Raw genomic sequence first — 20,088 nt, forward strand, 5'->3', positions numbered from 1 at the left:
TCAAACAGATGCCCTATGCAGCTCGACTGAAGAAACTAGCTGTATTCGGCTGCATACCGCCTATTCAGAGGTGATCTATGCCTGACATACAAGGCCTTGTCCTACCCAGAATTAATGGACATGCTCCACCTAAAGAAAACCATGTCCCCTCGAGCCACATGCTTTAGGGATCTAAACCTCAGGACAACAATAAATAGGATGTGCTGGAGTAATAGATTCCTATAGATGATTCCAATCTACATTAGGCAGAGCTCCTCGCTAACACTCTTCAACAGAAACCTTGACGAGTGGATGAGAAATAGAAAGTTTACCCCGGGGATCAATTCAATGGCTCTGCTGGACAGAGGCACAGGGAACTAATCTAAGGGAGCGGTGAAAGCCAACACAATTTCAGCTAGGCTTATAAATGCCTTTGGGCAGATAGCCTAGTATCTACCTCTGAATCTGTGAACCTATGAACAACAATAACAGTGGGCTCAATTCCATCGTGCTGCGGGTATATCATTAACTTGATAGGCTGAATTAATCAATGTTGTACTTACATGTTTCACAACGATGCAATATGAAAAACACAGATATTAGGTGCATGGTAGCTCAAGTGAGGCATCGCAATGCACATTAATAAAGCAGTATGGAATAAAGTACGGTGCAGAGCCAGACCACGTCCAAAGTCACTAGAGTGCGTTGTGACTAAGGTAGGTCTACTCAAAATAGATTGTTCAGGGAACTACGGGAGTCCTTAAGGTAGTATGGGGTAGACTACACTAGTGGGTTTAGTACTGCACCCATGTATTCAGACACTTTATCCATTTTAGTGCGTTGGCTGGAAATAATGTGCCTAAATGGCAGATTGTTGGCATCCTTGTGTATTTTGGGGATGCCGAACAGTCTCCCTAGCTGGGGTTATGAGCAAGCATGAAGGAGTATTCTTCCAACGAAATCCTTTGTTGTTGTTCCAACAATTTCAGGACTTTATCAATGTTGCAAAACTGTCTATATACTTCGGTGAGTGAGACCTCCTTGTAAAATTTGTTGTTAACGAGAGCTGATTCAATATTGTTGATGTACACCACATGCTCCATGACAACGACACCTGTCCCCTTGTCAGCTTTCATAATGCGCAAGAATTTGTCTTGGGTAAGGTCGTGCAGGGCTTGCTGCTTGTGGGTGAGGAGGTTGAACCATTTATAATGGCTTGGTTAGTAGTTCTCTGATTTCAAACTCACTATAAGGAAGGCAAGAAGTGTGCTGTGCAGTACTGGGTTATACAGACTTTTGTGGCATAATCCTGTACTGGCAGAGTGTTCCGTCATTTGACTCAGTATCAGAACCACTCAGGGGCTCTAGTTCCTCAATATCGAAATATATAAACTTGAGGTTTAATTTTCTGAAAGTCTTAGTTCAAGCAACACATCTGTGATTTTGGCCCTTTGAGAGGGGATGAATGTGAAACCCTTGTTGAGGACTTGGATGCCTGCTGAAGTGAGGGACCCATTGGCCAGACTGAAGACTGCACTGGAGAGATTTGGTGGTGTTGCTAGTTCCGTGCCATACTCCATGTTCTCATCTGTCACCCTGAGGACTGTAATCTGTTCATCCCTCGACCTCTCCCTTGGCCTCTCCCTCATTGGCGTGTGTCCTGTGTTCCATTGGCCTGCTGACAAAAAAGGCTGCTGTGGCTCTGCTGAGTCTTGGTTGAAGGGGTGAGCTAGTGGGGGGTTCAAATGAGGGACAGCCTAGGGGACGCCATTTGGAGAGTGTTGGGGTGCCATTGTTTGAGCAGGGACCACTGTTTGAGCAGGGAGATGTTGCCTCGGGCTGCTCTCAGTTGGTTGGAGTTTATTGTTGAAACCTCTTACATGAGGAAGCCTGTAGGCAGTATTGTTGTTATAGCTGAAGGTGTCCCATTCCAACTTTAGTTTTTTTTGGTGCATTAAAGTGGCTACATGCCTGGTGATTTTGGGATTAATGCCATCAAAATTGTGGCGTACTGATGGGAAATCCATGTGCTACGACTGTGCTATGCAGTTCATTAATCTCATTTTTTAACGCTATGATTTTGTCATTATTATGTCAGATCAGGTTTTAAGGGTGGCTAGACCCACTTCATTGTAAACTTTTACAAGTTCTTCAAATAACGGTGAGTCTCTGGTGGTCCCATTGGGGAATTTGTAGAACGGAGGCCTTGTGGTACTATGCTTTGTTGGAGACGAGTTGAGGAAAAAGTTATCATATTCCACGTTTTTATACAGAATAAGTAGGCGTTCCAATTTAAATATAAGAGATCTGCATTTGGGCTCTTGTTGCGGTATGGGGAGTTCAGGACTGTATCCTTGCGGCTGATTGTTGGCACCAGGTAAGAAAGGGTTGACTGCTTGGTCATCGTTGACGAACTGTAAGACTGAACCTGAGTATTGGTTATCCTGGTGTTCTTGTTGGTGGTCGTGGATACTGGCTTGGAGAGAGCCCTTCCTGAGTAAAAAGTAGTGGAAAGCTGATAAGCTGTCCCTGTTGTAGAGCTGGTAGGCTGTTTTGGTAGTGGCTGCATTGGATAAGTAGCTACTGAGCTCTGTTGTTGGTCTCAGCTCGCTCCTTGTACTAGCATGGCAGAACCAGAGGGCATGGTGTGCATAAGAGTATTGTTAGAAGATTGGCTACTAGATACTTTTTCGCTCGTCGGTCTTTCCTCCATATTAAGGTTCGTAATAAAACCGAATGCCAGGTAACCGAAGAGACACAGTAGAAAGGGCTCCATGTACACAAAACTACTGAAAAGTACTAATAAAACAAAAATACAAATAGGAGGACTCTCGCTTTCATTCTTTATCGATAATAGAACTTCATCAGAACTAAATGGTTACAGCCGCGTAACATTAATATACAGTCGTAAGGAAAAGGAATACCATTCAGGAAAGCTGTATTTTGATAGGTTGATATAGAGAAAACTGTACTCTGATAGTTTCAACAATCCGGGCTAATAAGAACACAGCGATTGTGGGCTATCCTATGGAATTACAGATAAAGTCTTTACATTGATAGGCTGAATTTGAGACTACTGTACTATGATAGGTTAAATGATGAGGACTAGTGAAACAACAGTATCAGTGGGCTCAATCCCATCCTGTTGTGGGTATATCATTAACTTGATAGGTGGAATTAATCAATGCTGTACTTAGGCTTCACAATGATGCAATATGAAAAACAGAGATATTAGGTGCGCTGCAGCTCAAGTGAGCCATCGCAATGCACATCAATACAGTAGTATGGAATAAAGTAATACAATTCAGGAATGCAGTAAAATAATAGGTTGAAATCAAGAAAACTATACTCTGATAGGTTAAACAACACAGACCAAGACAGTAACTGTAGGTTCAAGCCTATGGGATTACAGATAAAGTAATGCACTAATAGGTCGAATTCGAGAATAAGGCACTATGATAGGTTAGATGATAAGGACTGATGAAACTATTGTTAACAGTGGGCTCTATCCAATCGTGTTGTGGGTGCAGTCTTAAAAAGATAGGTTGAAACAAGCAATGCTGTGTCCTAATAGGATATAAAGCTAAGATCATGAAAACACAATATTAAGAGTGCGATGGCTCAAGGTAACCATTGCAACATGTGTTAATGAAAGGTCAGTAACTGTGGGCTCAAGCCAATAGTATAATGGGTAAAGTCTTGTTTCTCAGAGGAAGAAATCTAGAATACTGTGCTATGATAAGGAGATGGTAGGGACAAATGAGAACCCTGTAACAGTGGGCTATATCATTTCTTAAAACAAACGATAGTCTAACTCTGATAGGTTGAGTACAAAAATAATGATAGGTCTAAACAAAATATTGGGTGTGCAATGGCTTAGGTGAACCATCGCAACACACATTTAATGTTGAAACTTTTGTTAAGTTCTAACCCAGTCTCTGTGTTGAGTAGTAACTGCCATTTGAGTTCCTATAATTGGAGCAATGTGTCACAGTCCCCTACAAACACATCAACATAGTCAAGGACTAAGAATTTGAAGCCTGTAAATCCTCTGCAGGTGAGGTTGTGCTTCCCTAGTGCGTTGTTAACGTCGACACCTCGGATGGCTGCTAGGTGCTCTTTCACCCACACAGAGAGACGTCTGATAGTCTTTCCCATGTAAAATGAGGAACAGAGGTCACAAACTGCCACATATACTGCATAGGAGCTGTGGCAGTCAAAGTGTTTAAGAAATTTGATGGTTAGGTTACAGTGAACAAAAGCATAGCTGGTCCCGACTGAAATAAATCTGCACACTACACAGCCCCTGCAGGTAAACATCCGTGCCCTGATGTCCAAATTGGGGACCCCAAGCAAGAAATGTGAGTCTGATCCTTCAAAGCAAGCCCTAAGGGATTTTGTTCTTTTATAACAGAACATTGGTGAGGGACCTAAGGCTTGACTTAGGTCTTTGTGACTTGCAATAATATTCCAGTAGTTGGACAAGATCTCCCTAATTCCACTGGAGTCCATGCTATCAGCAAGGGGAAGCTGCAACACCTGTCTGTGTTCCTGGTCGTTGCTGTTTAGGCGCATTATGAAAGCTGACAAAGGGATGAGAGTAGTTCTCATGGAGCTTGAATCCACACTCATTAAACAAATTTTACAAGGAGGTCTCACTCACTGAAGTATATAGACAGTTTTCCAACATCGACCAACTCTTGAAATCATTGGAACAATAACAAAGTATTTATTTGGAAGAATACTCCTTCATGCTTTTTCATAACCCCAGGTTATTTTATACCCATATTGGGGGGGGGGGGCATAGCCCCCCCACATATTTTAAGTATATATTATGTTTGGAAAATAATAATATATTGCAATTGCAAGTATCCATGTATATAGTTCAAAATATTTAACATATGCATAATCATACACACATTTTGTGTGTGTATACATAAGCATACATTACCTAAAGCATATTAAATAAATAAATAAATATTACCTAAAGCAAAACCAAGTGCACAAACCAACCCAATTTCAGGTGCGTGTGAAAAAATGTATCCAAAATGAAAGAACACAGCACCATACATAAAACTGAAATTTATTTAACAGACCACCTCCAGAACAATATTAGCAGCAAACCAGGTTTCTATCCTACAACAAGCAGCTTCTGCAATGCATACAAGCATAATACTACATCAAAAATTAAATCCAAAATACCAAGAGGAAAGCTAAAACACACAAATATTTAAAGGAATAGATGTATAAAAATATGTTGACACAGTATGTAAATATCAATTTCTTATACTCAAACAACCAAAAATATATAATATGAAATAATAAATACACGTAAAAGGTAAGGTTCAACATAAGTGAATAAAGTATAGCACACACTACATAATCTCATTTAAACCCTTACTGTGTGTGTAGCACCTAACAAAATAATCTACTTCTTTTTCATTCAGAATATGTAATTTATCAAATTTATTAGGAAAAGATGAAATAACTATTAATTACAATAAAACTGCTCTCAGATGTCACTGACTATTGATTACACTAAAAGCTCTCCAACATCATTGACTTATTCGACCTCTATTGCTGTTCTTACCTAGACAAGTGGGGGGGGGGGGATATAGTAGTAGAGCTGAGGGTTTAGGAGGTTAGTTTGAGCAGAAGTTACTAACATGCAACAGGTTATACAGTGGGAGAGACCAAGACTACGTGTGGTCAATGCAATGGCATCATTTCAAGTTTAGTAGGTGGGATTTAAGCTCCTTTTTAAAACAGGGAAAGGAAAGGTTGGATGTAATATGCAGAGGGAGTTTGTTCCACTTTAGTGAGACAGAAAGTGTTTGCAAAGTAGTTTGCCAATATTCCTTTTTGGGTTTATAAACGGAGAGAGGATGCTGGTCAGAACTCCGGAGAGGCCGGGGGGAAGAGTAGAGAGTAACATGGGAGGCGAGAGCAGGTCAGGCAGAGGGGTTGTTGAGTATGGAAAAGGTAGTGTGGAGTTGTGATTGTAGGAGAAGTTGCAGAAATTCTATCCACTGAAGTTTGTTTAATGAGAGGCAGTAATGTGAAGAGAGTGGTTGGTTTAGACTAAATCTGGCAATTTTGTTGTATGTTTGTTCCAGTTTCTGCATTGAGGTAGTTTGGATATTGGTAAGGATGTGGGAAGCGTATAGAAGACTAGGTAACAGAAATGCCTGCGCAAGAGAATGTTTAGTTTCTCTTGTAACTGTATTTGTTGGTGCTCAATCCTGTTTGTTTTTGTATACCTCCGTGATGTAACATTTCTCTCTAACGGCTATGTATCACATCATTCTACTTTACTGTGAATTTATTTATGTTTAAATACTCTGGAGCTTTTCTCCTCGGGTCCCCACTGAAAATGGGCCTCTGGCCCACTTGGACCAACCCAGTTAACAAATGCCAAATAAATAAGAACAAATAAAAACTCAATATTGCACTGGAATGTTGTAATTTATGTCTAGCTAAAGCATCTGACCTTCTGAAGGGGACCCACTTCACCATATAGCCAGGATTTGTCACTAGCACCCATGGTGATACAACTGATGACTGTTACATCAACAACACATTTTGAAATATAGGCCATTACAGATTCTGTACACCACTCCAGGTCAATATGGTGGTTCTTTACAGCTGCATCTCTAAACATTGATCAGTTCGTATGTTCAAAGCAGTCCTGTAGTGACAGGACTGCTCCCTCAGGTCATATCCTTATCTGTTTGGTTGTAGGTTTGCCTGGACTGCTCCCTCAGGCCATATCCTTATCTGTTTGGCTGTAGGTTTGCCTGGACTACTCCCTCAAGCCATATCCTTACCTGTTTTATTGTAGGTTTGCCTGGACTGCTCCCTCAGGCCATATCCTTATCTGTTTGGCTGTAGGTTTGCCTGGACTGCTCCCTCAGGCCATATCCTTATCCGTTTGGTTTTAGGTTTGCTTGGACTGCTCCCTCAGGCCATATCCTTATCTGTTTGGTTATAGGTTTGCCTGGACTGCTCCCTCAGGCCATATCCTTATCTGTTTGGTTGCAAGTTTGCCTGGACTGCTGCCTCAGGCCATATCCTTATCTGTTTGGTTGTAGGTTCACCTGGACTGCTCCCTCAGGCCATATCCTTATCTGTTTGGTTGTAGGTTTGCCTGGACTGCTCCCTCAGGCCAAATCCTTATCCATTTGGTTTTAGGTTTGCCTGGACTGCTCACTCAGGCCATATCCTTATCTGTTTGGTTATAGGTTTGCCTGGACTTCTCCCTCAGGCCATATCCTTATCTGTTTCGTTGCAAGTTTGCCTGGACTGCTCCCTCAGGCCATATCCTTATCTGTTTGGTTGTAGGTTCGCCTGGACTGCTCCCTCAGGCCATATCCTTATCTGTTTGGTAATGCAACAGAAAAAGATAAAAATTTTACAGGACATTAATGACTTTAAATTAGGCCATGTCTTCATGTGGCCAAGAGTTGGACAGAATGGTGAGAGACTTTATAACTCGAACGTTAATGTTAGATCTGACAATAGTTTGGTGGTCAGAAAAGCTGCCTCTTCTGGAAATACTGTGTCTAAGAATAATGATAGTACTAATGTGAACTCTGTTACTAATGGAAATCTTGTCAATGGTGCCATTAATGTGAATTGTGATGGGAATGTTGAGAATACGATAGGTATTAGTGCGGTGAGCCCCAGTGATATTGGAATATCACTCTTGTCTGGGGATATGGAAGGGGCACGTACCGGGGAGGCTTTATGTGCATCTCAACAGCATGAAGGGAATTTATACCCTAATGTGTTTATTAAAAAAACTTCCAACAATGTCAATGAGCAGGAAAGAGTTGTTAGACCAAAAGTCAGTGTTAATAATGCTCAGAGTAATGATAATTCCCTGAGTGCTATGACTAATAGTGTTGTAGGACGTCTTCCTTTTCCATTACCAGTCAGGACAGACAAAGGAGGGAGACGAATGAGATCTAGGAGTCGAAGGCGCCAGAAGCGCAAATTTTCAGGGGAATACAATCCGAATCAGACCCTAAAAAAGATGTGGGGGGAAGCAGTGAGTCATTAATTTTGAACATTTCCTCTTATAGATTATCCTCAGAGGAGAATGACGTTCTATGTAGGGGTTTGAATTTTATCCTCACTTGCAGGAGTAAGATGTCTGATACTATCTTAGACCTCAAGGTCTTTTGTAGGAATGTTATGCTACAACTAGAATATGGGGAATCTACAAGGCAGGATGGCCTTATTAATACTGGACCACATCTCCCTTCTTTTAAGAAGTTGAGTAATTTTGTTCCAGTCAATCATCCTTTAGTTGATGCTTATATGAAGCTCACAGAGGAAGCAATTTACAAAATTTATGACAGTAAAGAAAGTGATGTTAATAGGAGGTTTAAGTATAATTTGGGTTATAATGAGAGAGCAGCATTGAGGAAGCTTCAGGATAAAGTTTTGATAATATTGTAGTTGTAGCATAACATTCCTACAAAAGACCTAGATACTACTCAGAAACAGCTCCTCGTGGTCCTGCAGAGTGGTGCTAACAGCAGAGAACTGAGAAAAGCGACTACTTTCCTGATCTAAGTATTTTTTTGCTGTTTTTACCTGAGAGACCTTCCTTTTCTTACTTTGAACAAGTTTAAACTGCTTTATTACCTGTTTTTTGCATTGTACATTATCTGCACTTAAAGTTACATTTGGTCGAAAGTTTGTTGTTTAATTTAACTGTTGAGGCTACCCACTAAAGTGAGCTAGCTTGTGTAAGTGATTTACTACTGTTTTTCCTGCATTTCTGTGTACTTTTTAACCTAAAAAACAAAAAAAACAAAAAAATATCCTTGTTTTCCCACCTTTCTCGACTAGTTTAGACCAGTATACAGGCTTTGCTGTATTCTGGACTGTGGTGTAGTTCCTGTGTTGTCCATTGCCTTACTTGGATAGAGGGAAGTTTCTTTGCTCACCAGTGGGAGTGGGGAGCCTTGAGCAGCCTATCTGTCCCTGAAGGAGTAACCTCAGCACAAGAGCTTGTAGTAATTGGTCGTTTTGGACCATTTCCAGCTCTTTTGAAGTTCCCTGTTTAAAATCCACCCCTGAGTGTTTTTTTCTGGCTATACTACTCAGAAACAGCTCCTCGTGGTCCTGCAGAGTGGTGCTAGCAACAGAGAACTGAGAAAAGCGACTGATCTAAGTATTTATTTGCTGTTTTTACCTGAGAGACCTTCCTTTTCTTACTTTGAACGAGTTTAAACTGCTTTACCACCTGTTTTTTGCATTGTACATTATCTGCACTTAAAGTTACATTTGGTCGAAAGTTTGTTGTTTAATTTAACTGTTGAGGCTACCCACTAAAGTGAGCTAGCCTGTGTAAGTGATTTATTACTGTTTTTCCTGCATTTCTGTGTACTTTTTAACCTAAAAAACAAAATAAAACAAAAAATATCCTTGTTTTCCTGCCTTTCTTGACTAGTTTAGACCAGTATACAGGCTTTGCTGTATTCTGGACTGTGGTGTAGTTCCTGTGTTGTCCATTGTCTTACTTGGATAGAAGGAAGTTTCTTTGCTCACCAGTGGGAGTGGGGAGCCTTGAGCAGCCTATCTGTCCCTGAAGGAGTGACCTCAGCACAAGAGCTTGTAGTAATTGGTCGTTTTGGACCATTTCCAGCTCCTTTGAAGTTCCCTGTTTAAAATCCGCGTTTGCGCGGCTTTGCGCAATTGTGCACATAACGCAGCACCAGTTAAACAAGCTTAAACTATTCCTGGCTCCTCCAGGTCTGCACATCAATTTTTCCCTTAAGAAAGCTCTACTTTCAACAAAATCAGTCTATTCGCTTTATCATAAGCCTAGCACTTGCTCCTAAAACCTTTCTTTTAAGTGAAGCACCCTTAAACTAACGTAAGCACTACATCCACCTACAACCCGTGCTAATACCCACTTCCCTTCAAAGTCCTCTCTCTGACCCAGTTAGACATCACCCCCTTATACTATTCTGGCATGCCGAGTGGTATATTACTGATGTCCTCTCCAGTTCAGCTGGTTAATATGGGAATCCTGAGACAATGTTACAATTGTCTCATGTACACAGACATCCCTCTCCTCCTCCCAACAAACACAAACACATGTGAGAGATGCAACTATATAGCCAAACTGGAGGCTGAACTCTCTCAACACAGGACTAGCAGGACCAGACAGGAGGAGAAGGTAACCACATACACAACAAACCCAGTCTCACATAAACCAACCACAACTGCAAACCAAACACATAGTAACACAAAGACATACTCGGAGGCTCTAATAAAAAACTTACCAAAACAACAGAGGCTCCCAAAGCAGACATCCAAGAAAACACCACCTCAAAACTCTGCACAAGCAACACATAGTACACAAAGTCAGTGTGCCAAACAATCACTGCCCTTAAGGCGAAACACCATGCCTGATACACTAGTAATAGGTGACTCTATAGTCAGGCACACTGACATCCCACTTACCAGGCTGAACAAAGAGAGGGTAACGGTGAGCTGCCTGTTGGAAGCTAGGATCCACCACATAACACAAGCACTCAGGTCACTCCAAAGCAAGTACAAATATGACTCCGTCATTGTCCAGGACGGCATGAATCACCCGAGACGTACCTCCTTGGACTACATGAAAAGAGACATAGAGGAGCTCTCTGATTATGTAGCCCAGGCCGGTATGACCTTGACCCTGAGCAGCATCTTGCCCTCACCAAGAATGATGCCACAATACAAAGACAAGATGATCAGCTTTAATAATTGGCTCAATTACTGGTGTCATTCTAGGGGGATCCAATGTCTGTCTGCTTGGGATGACATGCTGGACAAGCCACGCTGCTTCGCAAGGGACGGCTTGCACCTGTCACCACTAGGCTTCCGGACATTGGCTAAGGCTCTTGCCACCCCCATAGTGCCTTTTTTAGGCAAGGCTCAAAAGACAAACCCACCACCTTAGAAAACAATAAAGGAAAAAAAACTAAGGGTAATGCTGCTCAACGCCAGAAGTCTAAATCTCAAGATGCAGGCTCTCGAAGCACTCCTCAGTATGGAGAGCATCGATGTCTGTGCAGTAACTGAAACCTGGTTCAAGGCTCCTGAGAGCACCACAGCCCTACCAGGTTATACCTCGTATCATGCATTTCGGCCCCAAAACCTGGGCTGAACCACAAAAGGAGGGGGAGTGTCCATATTCATTAAAGACACCCACACCTCCAGGTTAGTGGCAATGCACGAAGCATCAGAGACCATCCATGTGCAACTAACCGTAGGCAAAACTACTATACAACTTGTAGCATGCTACAGACCACCCTCGCAATCTCAGGAACTCCATTCAACCTTCCTGAAGACACTGGAGGATATGAATGTCTCACCAAATACCATCATATTGGGAGACTTCAACTACCCAAACATAGACTGGGTGCATTACTCAAGCCCCAATACCCTAGCCCAAAGGTTCCTGGAATTCATCAACTCAAATGCGATGGAACAACTAGTCACCTCCCCCACAAGGGGAAATAATATACTTGACCTGATCATCACAAACATGGGGACAAAATGCTCAACACCAGAAGTATACCCCTCACTAGTGAGATCAGACCATAAACTAATAACCCTAGATATTCATATCCCACCCCCAGCACAAAAGACCACAGTGAGAAACTTCTCAAAAGCCGACTTTACACTCCTTAGGACTGAAATGGTATCCTTCAAGCCCCCTAGGACAGTGGAAACCACATCCCACACTGCTGAATCCTTCACAAATGCTTTCTACGGGCATCTCCAAGAATGCATGGATCATGCAATCCCAAATAAAACCAAGACCCTTTCCACCAAAGGCAGGCATCCTATCTGGTGGACCCCAGCCATAAACAAACTTTATAACAAGAGAAGGAAGCTACTGCAAGACAGAGCAAAATCCCATAAAGGGAAGGCATCCCTGATCAGCACTAGCAAAAAACTACGTTCGCTAATAAAATCATCAAAGGCCAACTTCGAGAGAAAAATCGCTAAGATAATCACAAGGCCTTCTTCAGTTATGTTAGAAACCTGGGCGGAAACCCTCAGATATGCGCAGAGTTAGTTCATAACGGCAAAAAATACACTGAACCCACAGATATTGCCAACATACTGGCAGACCGGTTCAGTGCAAATTTCTCCCCTCCCTCTCCCCCAAAAGACGAAATAAATATCTCAGCTGAATGCAACCTCCCTGAAATCTCAGATGTCCAGGTGAGAGCTGCCCTCAGCAAATACAGCATCCATGGGACCTGACGGTGTCCCGGGTTGCGTGCTACGTGAACTCCTAGAGGAGCTAAACCCACACATAAGAACTCTGTTTAATCTTAGCCTTGCTACAGGATACGTCCCTGAACATTGGCGTACAGCTACAGTGGTCCCACTCCACAAAGGTGGCACCTCTACAGTCCCTAGAAACTACCGCCCCATAAGCTTGACCAGCCTGGTCTGCTAAGCTATGGAAAGGATCATTATGGAACTCATAAACAAAGACATCGGGGACCTACAGACAATTGACTCTATGCAGTTCGGCTTTGTAAAAGGCAGATCCTGTCTTTTAAACCTGGTGGACTTTTTTGAAACAGTCACTAGAGCCATCGATGAAGGTAAAGCAGTTCATACAGCCTACCTGGATCTGGCAATACCCCACTCAGGCATCATAGACAAGCTTAACAGCTTAAATGTAAACCCGTTTGTCACAAGATGGGTTACAAACTGGCTAAAGGACAGAACCCACAAAGTCAGAATAGCTGGAGCTATGTCAGACTCTAAGCCAGTCACAAGTGGAGTCCCACAGGGCTCTGTCTTGGGACCCCTCTTGTTCGGCATTTATTTCTCAGATGTGCAGGCAAACATAGGGGGTTGTGGTTGACAAAGTTCGCAGATGACTGCAAACTAGGCGCCATAGTCGACACACCAGCTGACACATGCATCCTCCAGAAGGGCCTCACAGAAACAGACGACTGGTGCCAGAGTCATGGCTTTAAACTAAATGCCATAAAATGTATAGTCATCCCCTTTGGAAAAAACAAAGTACCCACAAATTACCACATAGGTGGTAATCCATTAAGTACGGAAAAAGTAATCAGAGACCTGGGGACCCAAGTTGACAGTGACCACTCATTTGACACCCACGTCGCCAAAGTGGTTAGAAAGACCTTCTACCTTGCCCACCTTATAATGAAGGGATTCACATCCAGATCAAAGGATGTCATTGTACCCTTATATTCCTCCCTTATCAGGCCTATGATTGAGTACAATGCCCCATTTGGTATGTACCTCACCTGGCACCTGCAGCAGCTGGACAGACCCCAAAAGTACCTTACCAAGAGGATCAAGGGTCTCCAGCATATGTCATATGCTGCCAGACTGAAAAAGGTCCAGCTCTATTCAGTAGCATACTGCCTGCTCAGAGGTGATCTGTGCCTTACGTACAAGGCCATGTCCAATTCAGAATTAATGGACATGCTCCACCTCAAAAAATCCAAATCCATCAGAGCCACGAGAGCTAAAGATCTAAATCTCAGCACAAATATGAATAGGACATGCTGGAGGGACAGATTCATAACCCAGAGGCTTCCCGCACTCTGGAACAGGATACCTGTCCATGTTAGGCAGAGCCCCTCACTGACTCTCTTCAAGAGAAATTTGGATTAATGGATGGGTGATCGTAGGTTTACCCTGGGGGTCATCTGTGTGTCATTGCTAGATAGAGGCACAGTAAACTAAATTTAATTTAAATTGTACACTTTTGTATCATTACATGGGGTGGCGAAAGCCACATACACTTTGGCTAGGCTTATAAATGCCCTAGGGCAGATAGCCTAGTACTATACTATGAAACTATAATGATAAGGCCAGCAGATAAGGGTGGCCTTATTGTGGTCATGGATAAAACACATTACTTGCGGTCAATGCAAGCTTTGTTAGATGATAAGAAATATTATAGTAAGATTACCATTACAGATGTTCATAGGATCATTCGTTTAACCTTTGATATTTTGAATGATGTTTATAGGGGAGGTCTTATTACGGAGGACACCTGTAGTTATCTCCGTGTGGCTAATCCCTTGATACCACTAATACAAGGATTGCTGAAAGTGCATAAGGTTCCACTTGATCCACCAATGAGACCCATAGTGGCGGGTGGAGGATGGATCATGGAACCTTTATCAGTGTATGTTGAGAAACATCTAAGACCAGTCATTAGTCAGAATAAGGTGGTCCTTAAAGATTCCAAACAGTTCCTTATAGACCTTTATGAATGTACCAGGGAGATCTACAATTTGGAAAGGGTGTTTTTTGTTACGCTGGATGTACAATCTCTCTCTACAGTTATTCCCAATGATTTGGGTGTACAATATGTACAAGAATATCTTATGGGTAACAGTGAATTTATCTTGGTACAGATAGATCTTGTTTGTCATTTTTTGGAAGTGATTGTAGAGAATAATCTCTTCACTTTTAGTGGTGAGATGTACATTCAAAGACATGGCGTAGCTATGGGCACTTCATGTGCCAATAGTTACGCCAATATGTTCTTGGCACATTGGGAAAATACTGTACTTTTTGGTAAGGAGGAATTTAAGACACGTTATATTTTATCGAAGTTTTGTCGATGACCTGTTCCTATTACGGAAAGGACGTCAAGATGTGCTTTGTGAATTCCATCGGATGATGATGATGAATGAACTGACTGACTGCTCGAAATTTACCATCAGTTGGTCCTATACACGGATAGAGTACCTGGACCTTTATGTAGAAAAATTGGATAATTGCCTTATTAATACTGGGGTCTTTCGTAAAGCATGTTATAGGAACTCCCTTTTAGCTAGATCTAGTATGCATCCGGGCTACATTTTCCGGAACCTGATAAAAGGCCAAGGTATGAGGGCCTCCAGGTTGAATCCTATGCATGATGGTTTCCAGGATGAAATTAGAAGCCTGGAATCCAGGCTATTAAGAAGAGGATATAAACATGGTGAGGATGCTGAGAATTTGTCAGAACTCAATACATTACGGGAGGGTGTTGCAGCCCCATATTTTGGGCCAGCTAAGGAAATCGCTGGGAGAGTGAATAAGGGTTGTGTTACCAATAGGAGCTCCTTAAAGTGCCCCTTTTTGATACCAATGACAACAAGGAGTTGGTTGATATTTTCAGTAAGAACTGGTCCATCTTACAAGTTGATTCAGGCATTAGTGAAATAGTAGGTGTGAAACCGAGTTTTTTATGCAAAAATAGGAAAAACCTGAAAAGACTCCTTTGTTATGAGAAAGGTAACAATGAATTTAGGAAAGAAGTGGGACTTACTTTACCACGTGGGAGATGTCGTTTTTGCTCTTTGATTAATACATCAAGTACTTTCCATCATCCTGACCTTCAGAAGGAATTAGTGTTTCATGCCAATGCAACATGTTGTTGTTGTATCTTTCGGCTTTTCCCGGTTAGGGGTTGCCACAGCGGAACTCCGGTCCGCTAATGATTGGCAGCAGATTTTTACGTACCGAGTTGCCAGCCCTGATGTACAACCTTCAATGAAGGTACACCCATTCACGCATGCCTCCACACAGAAGACGCTTTAGCTGAGAATTGAACAGGACAACGTCTTACTGTGAGGCAACAACGCTATCGCAGCACCACCACCACAGTTGTATGACATCTAATGTGGTATATTTAGCTGAGTGCCATGTTTGTAAATTGTTCTGTGTTGGTAAGACCAACAGGGTCCTTCGTGATAGGATCAGAGAACATATGTATAACATTAGGAGGAGATCAGAGCACAATGCAGTTTCTAAACACATCATGCAAGCTGGGGATACACATGGTTTTAATTTTAGGGTTTTAGAGGTCATTACTCCAAATATTAGGGAAGGTGATATTAGGAACCATACTGAGTACATGGAAACCAATTGGATCATTATTCTTAGAGCAGATAGGGGGAGGGGGCTGAATGAAAGGGCATCCATTAAGCCCCTACTTAAGAAACGAAGGATTCGGAAATGAAAATGTTTATACTTTGTACTCACATTATTTTATATTTGTTTTGTTCCTTAATTATTATATTTGGACTTGCAGGACATAGATATGAAAATGGTTATATTTATATACATATTATTCTATATGTTTTGTGTTGTCTATTTATTTTATTTGACAGTGCACTATGAAGTATTGTATCTTAGTAATGATACAGTTGTGACATTGTCTTTTTAAGAAAATGCATGATCTAACTGGTGTGCTTACGTGATTGTATATTGATTTTTGAATTTTTATAAATGGAGTGTTGTCTTATTCAGTGATATATGGTCTGAGGAAGTTTTTTAGCGAAAGCGCTTACCGTTTCATTGTTGTTCTACAATAAATTTTATGAATAAGGAACCTGAAGACTTTGAGAATTTGCTTGGTTGCTTCGTTGTGAGCATTTGCACAGCGTTTATTTTTTGTATACTCTTTCTGCAACGAAGCATTTACCCTGTGGATTATACTTTGTTTCACTTTACAAACATATTATTGGTTAATACCACAGACATGAAAGTGGTAAAGTCTAAATCATCTTCTTGATGTTCACTATGCATAACAAGATATTCCCTCAGAGCCATGATGCCCTGCTCATTGGGAATTTTGGTGAATAGTTAACACATATCCATTGTAACAAACTGAATGCTATTAACCTTATTACATGTGGAGATGAACTCAGAGATCTGACAGAAAACTGTTGGTGTCACCAAGAATGTTTTTATTTACAGAAACAAAAGGACGTAAATGCTTCTCCAATATAATAGAAAAAGGTTCAGTTAACAAACTCTCACCAGACACTATAGGTCTTGGGGGGGGGGGGGTTGTGTAGGATGCTTATGGATTTTTGGAATCCATAAGCATAAGAATCTTAGGATGTTCAACCTGATAATATCTGAATATATCATTAGTAATGAGTTGACTATTGTACAAATTTAATAACATACTATCTACACGTGTTTTCATCTGGTGCATTGTCAACATGTCTACAACACTGTATGTGGTGAGATCTCCTAACATCTCATACATTTTGTCAACATAATAAACAGTGTTCATAATTACTGTTGGTCTGCCTTTGTAACAATGTCATTACTGTTTTGTAGGCTTTTTAAAGCTTTATATTCTTGCCCATTAATGTTATAAAAAGTCTTCTTTCTATTTTGTCCTTCAGAGAGTAAATATCATCTGTGCATAATTCATTAAATGCTGCCACTAGTGGATGATTGGGGGGCACATATGTAATTGGTTTTCTAAAATTACAATCGTTGTTAACGGTACCTGGATCAGTAGTTGGAAACTGCCTCTTCAACATGATGTTACGTGGGAAAATTTTTAAGTCCAATATAGTCTCTGTCATATTTGCTGGTTGAGACGGAATAAAGGTAAGCCCTTTTTTAAGGAGCGACACCTCATGAGTGGAAAGTTCCTTACTATAGATATTCCAAATTAATGTGGACTCGTATTTCCCCACATCTTCTTTATGGTTTGGTTCTCTCACATCTCTGACATTAATTTCCTCTTCTGCCTCCCTTGACTCCTCGATTGCTTTGACCATACCTTCCTTTCTGATGTATGAGTAGTGGTAACCCCATAAATGCACTGTTCACATAATTTGAATGATCCACATTTTTTGAACAGTTACTAATAGAACAATATATACTTTGTTTAGGATGCACAACTGGATCTTCTGTGGAATGTACTACAGTTGTCACAGGGATATTAGATTTTCTATTCTCACTGTTGTCAGTATTCTTCTCCCATGTTGCTTTCTTTTTATGTGAATTCCCACTAAACACATTAGTTGTAGCTGGTGATACATTCACCAAACTACTACCTCTGGATGTCTTTATCTCTTTATTAGTGGGATTATTATCTGATATTCCGCTATTGTGTTCTGATGGTGGAGTAATGGGCTGTTTTACTTCTTTCCTCTTTTTTCTGGGCCAGCAAAACACTCTACCAAGGCAAAAGTCTTGCATGTCTCTATTTACTTAAACTTCCCTTGCATAATTCTCTTCTCAAATAGTTCAATAGTATCCAAAATATTTGAGAATTTGACATGTAGAATATCATGTGGAAACTTGTATATTTCCATCTGTTGTTTTTTTTTTTTATTGTTTCTATCAGTGCCTGTTCCTCTTCCCCCCCAAAAATCATTCAAAAGTCTCATTTATGCAAAATTTGTTTGCAGGTTTATCTCCTGCCACCATTTTAACAGCTCAGGATAATGCTCTCCCTACATGGGCATATTAAGAACTCTAAACCCACGAGTCACTATTTGATATGCAAAGCAGGCCTCAAAATGTTGCCTCTGTGCCCGATGCCTCTTAAGTTTATACAAATTATCCTGTAGTGTATAAAGGCACGTATTAATTTCAAAGTCATTAACACTAGATGTCTCTTCATTTACTTGATCATTAAAAACTCTATTTTTTAGAAATTAGAGGGGTGTTACCAGCAGTAAGCAACAAATTCAGCCTTCCCTGTAGGTTCCGCTTGTGGCCAGACTGCTCCATAGATCTCCTGGTCTTTGCTGTTGTTTCCCCATCACAAATACTGTGCATCTCCATTTCATGAGGCACACATTCCAGTTCTAAACAACTTCGCTTTCAGTCATGCTCCCCAAGCGATGTAGAAAGAATATCCACAGTATAAATCAGCACCTCCTAGTAGGATGAACAAACTCCATATAAACTAAACATAAATATGCTGAATAAAATCCAGTATGGTGTTTGAAACACATCCAGTCTTTATTAAAATGAAAACAAATAGGCAAGCGCTTTCACAGGTGAAATCCCCACTTTATCAGACCTTTATACAGCATTTTTTCTAAGTGTATCTTATATAAAACTTAAAACTGAAAAAAACAATGACAGTGAGTAAAACACATTACATCATTCAATTGCTTAACTTCTTAAAAGGTCCATGGTGAACTACACTTCTTAAAAAGGTAACATCATGCCCAAAAAGGATTTTTCTTGTTCTTATATCTAAAATTTGGCTGCATACCTGCTATATTACTAATCCTACTATCTGTGGTGAGAATCTGCCAATGTAAATAGTTTGTTTTTATTCCTATAGTGTGAGATAGCTCAGTTGGTAGAGTATTAGACTCTCAATCTGAGGGTCCAGGGTTCAAGCCCTTGCTTGGGCATTGATATATATATATATATATATATATATATATATATATACACACACACACACACACACACACACACACACACACACACACACACACACACACACACACATTTTTTCTCCCTTTTTGGGGTGATGTTACCTTTTTAAGAAGTGTAGTTCACCATGACCCTTTTAAGAAGTTAAGCAATTGAATGATATAATGTTTTACTCACTGTCACTGGTTTTAAAAGTTTTATATAAGATAGTAACCAAAGTTGTATCACCGCAAACCCAGTTGGAAGCACAAACTCCGTTTAATGAAAAAAGAAAACAATCCACATTAACGTATAGTACACACAAAATACGTTTTCGTCTTCAACTTCATCAGATGGCTAAAACACCCCACACTACCCATTTAAATACAACTTCATCCCCTCAGACATCCAATAGAAAAACAGAAGTAATTAATAGGTACCAAATGCTCTTCTAAAAATAATGTATGTATGTGTGTATAAGACACTAAAATACATCAATTACACCAAAACATTACATTTCCCATAAATATTCTACACTTCACATAAATATCCAAATATTAAAAACATTTAAAACCACTATTAAATTTGATTCAAAACTTGAAATGTTAAAAAGACCTAGAGCTCCCTCTTGTGTCAAAAGTGTTATTCAAAGGTATGTATGTGTAAATATAATAAATAATAAACACACATGGTTAAAAAACATTTACAGTTTGGCAGATCTTAATTTCAATACTGGCGCTAAAGAAATCATATCATTTAGGCCTGGAGGTCTATTAGCTTCCGAAATTAGCTGCCAGTACAGTTCTCTATACTCAACCAGGGTCTCCCACATACCACCCCTCGGATCCAAGGGAACTACCTCAAGTACAAAAAACTGAAATCCTTTTGTTTTGCATGTCAAACTATGTTTATACA

At 40.6% G+C, this 20,088-nt stretch overlaps 1 protein-coding gene across 1 annotated transcript in view; it reads right to left on the reverse strand.

Annotated features, from left to right (window-relative positions):
• Positions 1-20,088, reverse strand: part of LOC122797941 (zinc finger protein 665-like) — a 450,270-nt gene that overhangs the window by 383,059 nt on the left and 47,123 nt on the right. The gene's annotated exons all lie outside the window — the stretch shown is intronic.

This window comes from Protopterus annectens, chromosome 3.part1, assembly GCF_019279795.1.
Source record: "Protopterus annectens isolate FY-2018-M chromosome 3.part1, PAN1.0, whole genome shotgun sequence".
NCBI lineage: Eukaryota > Metazoa > Chordata > Ceratodontiformes > Protopteridae > Protopterus > Protopterus annectens.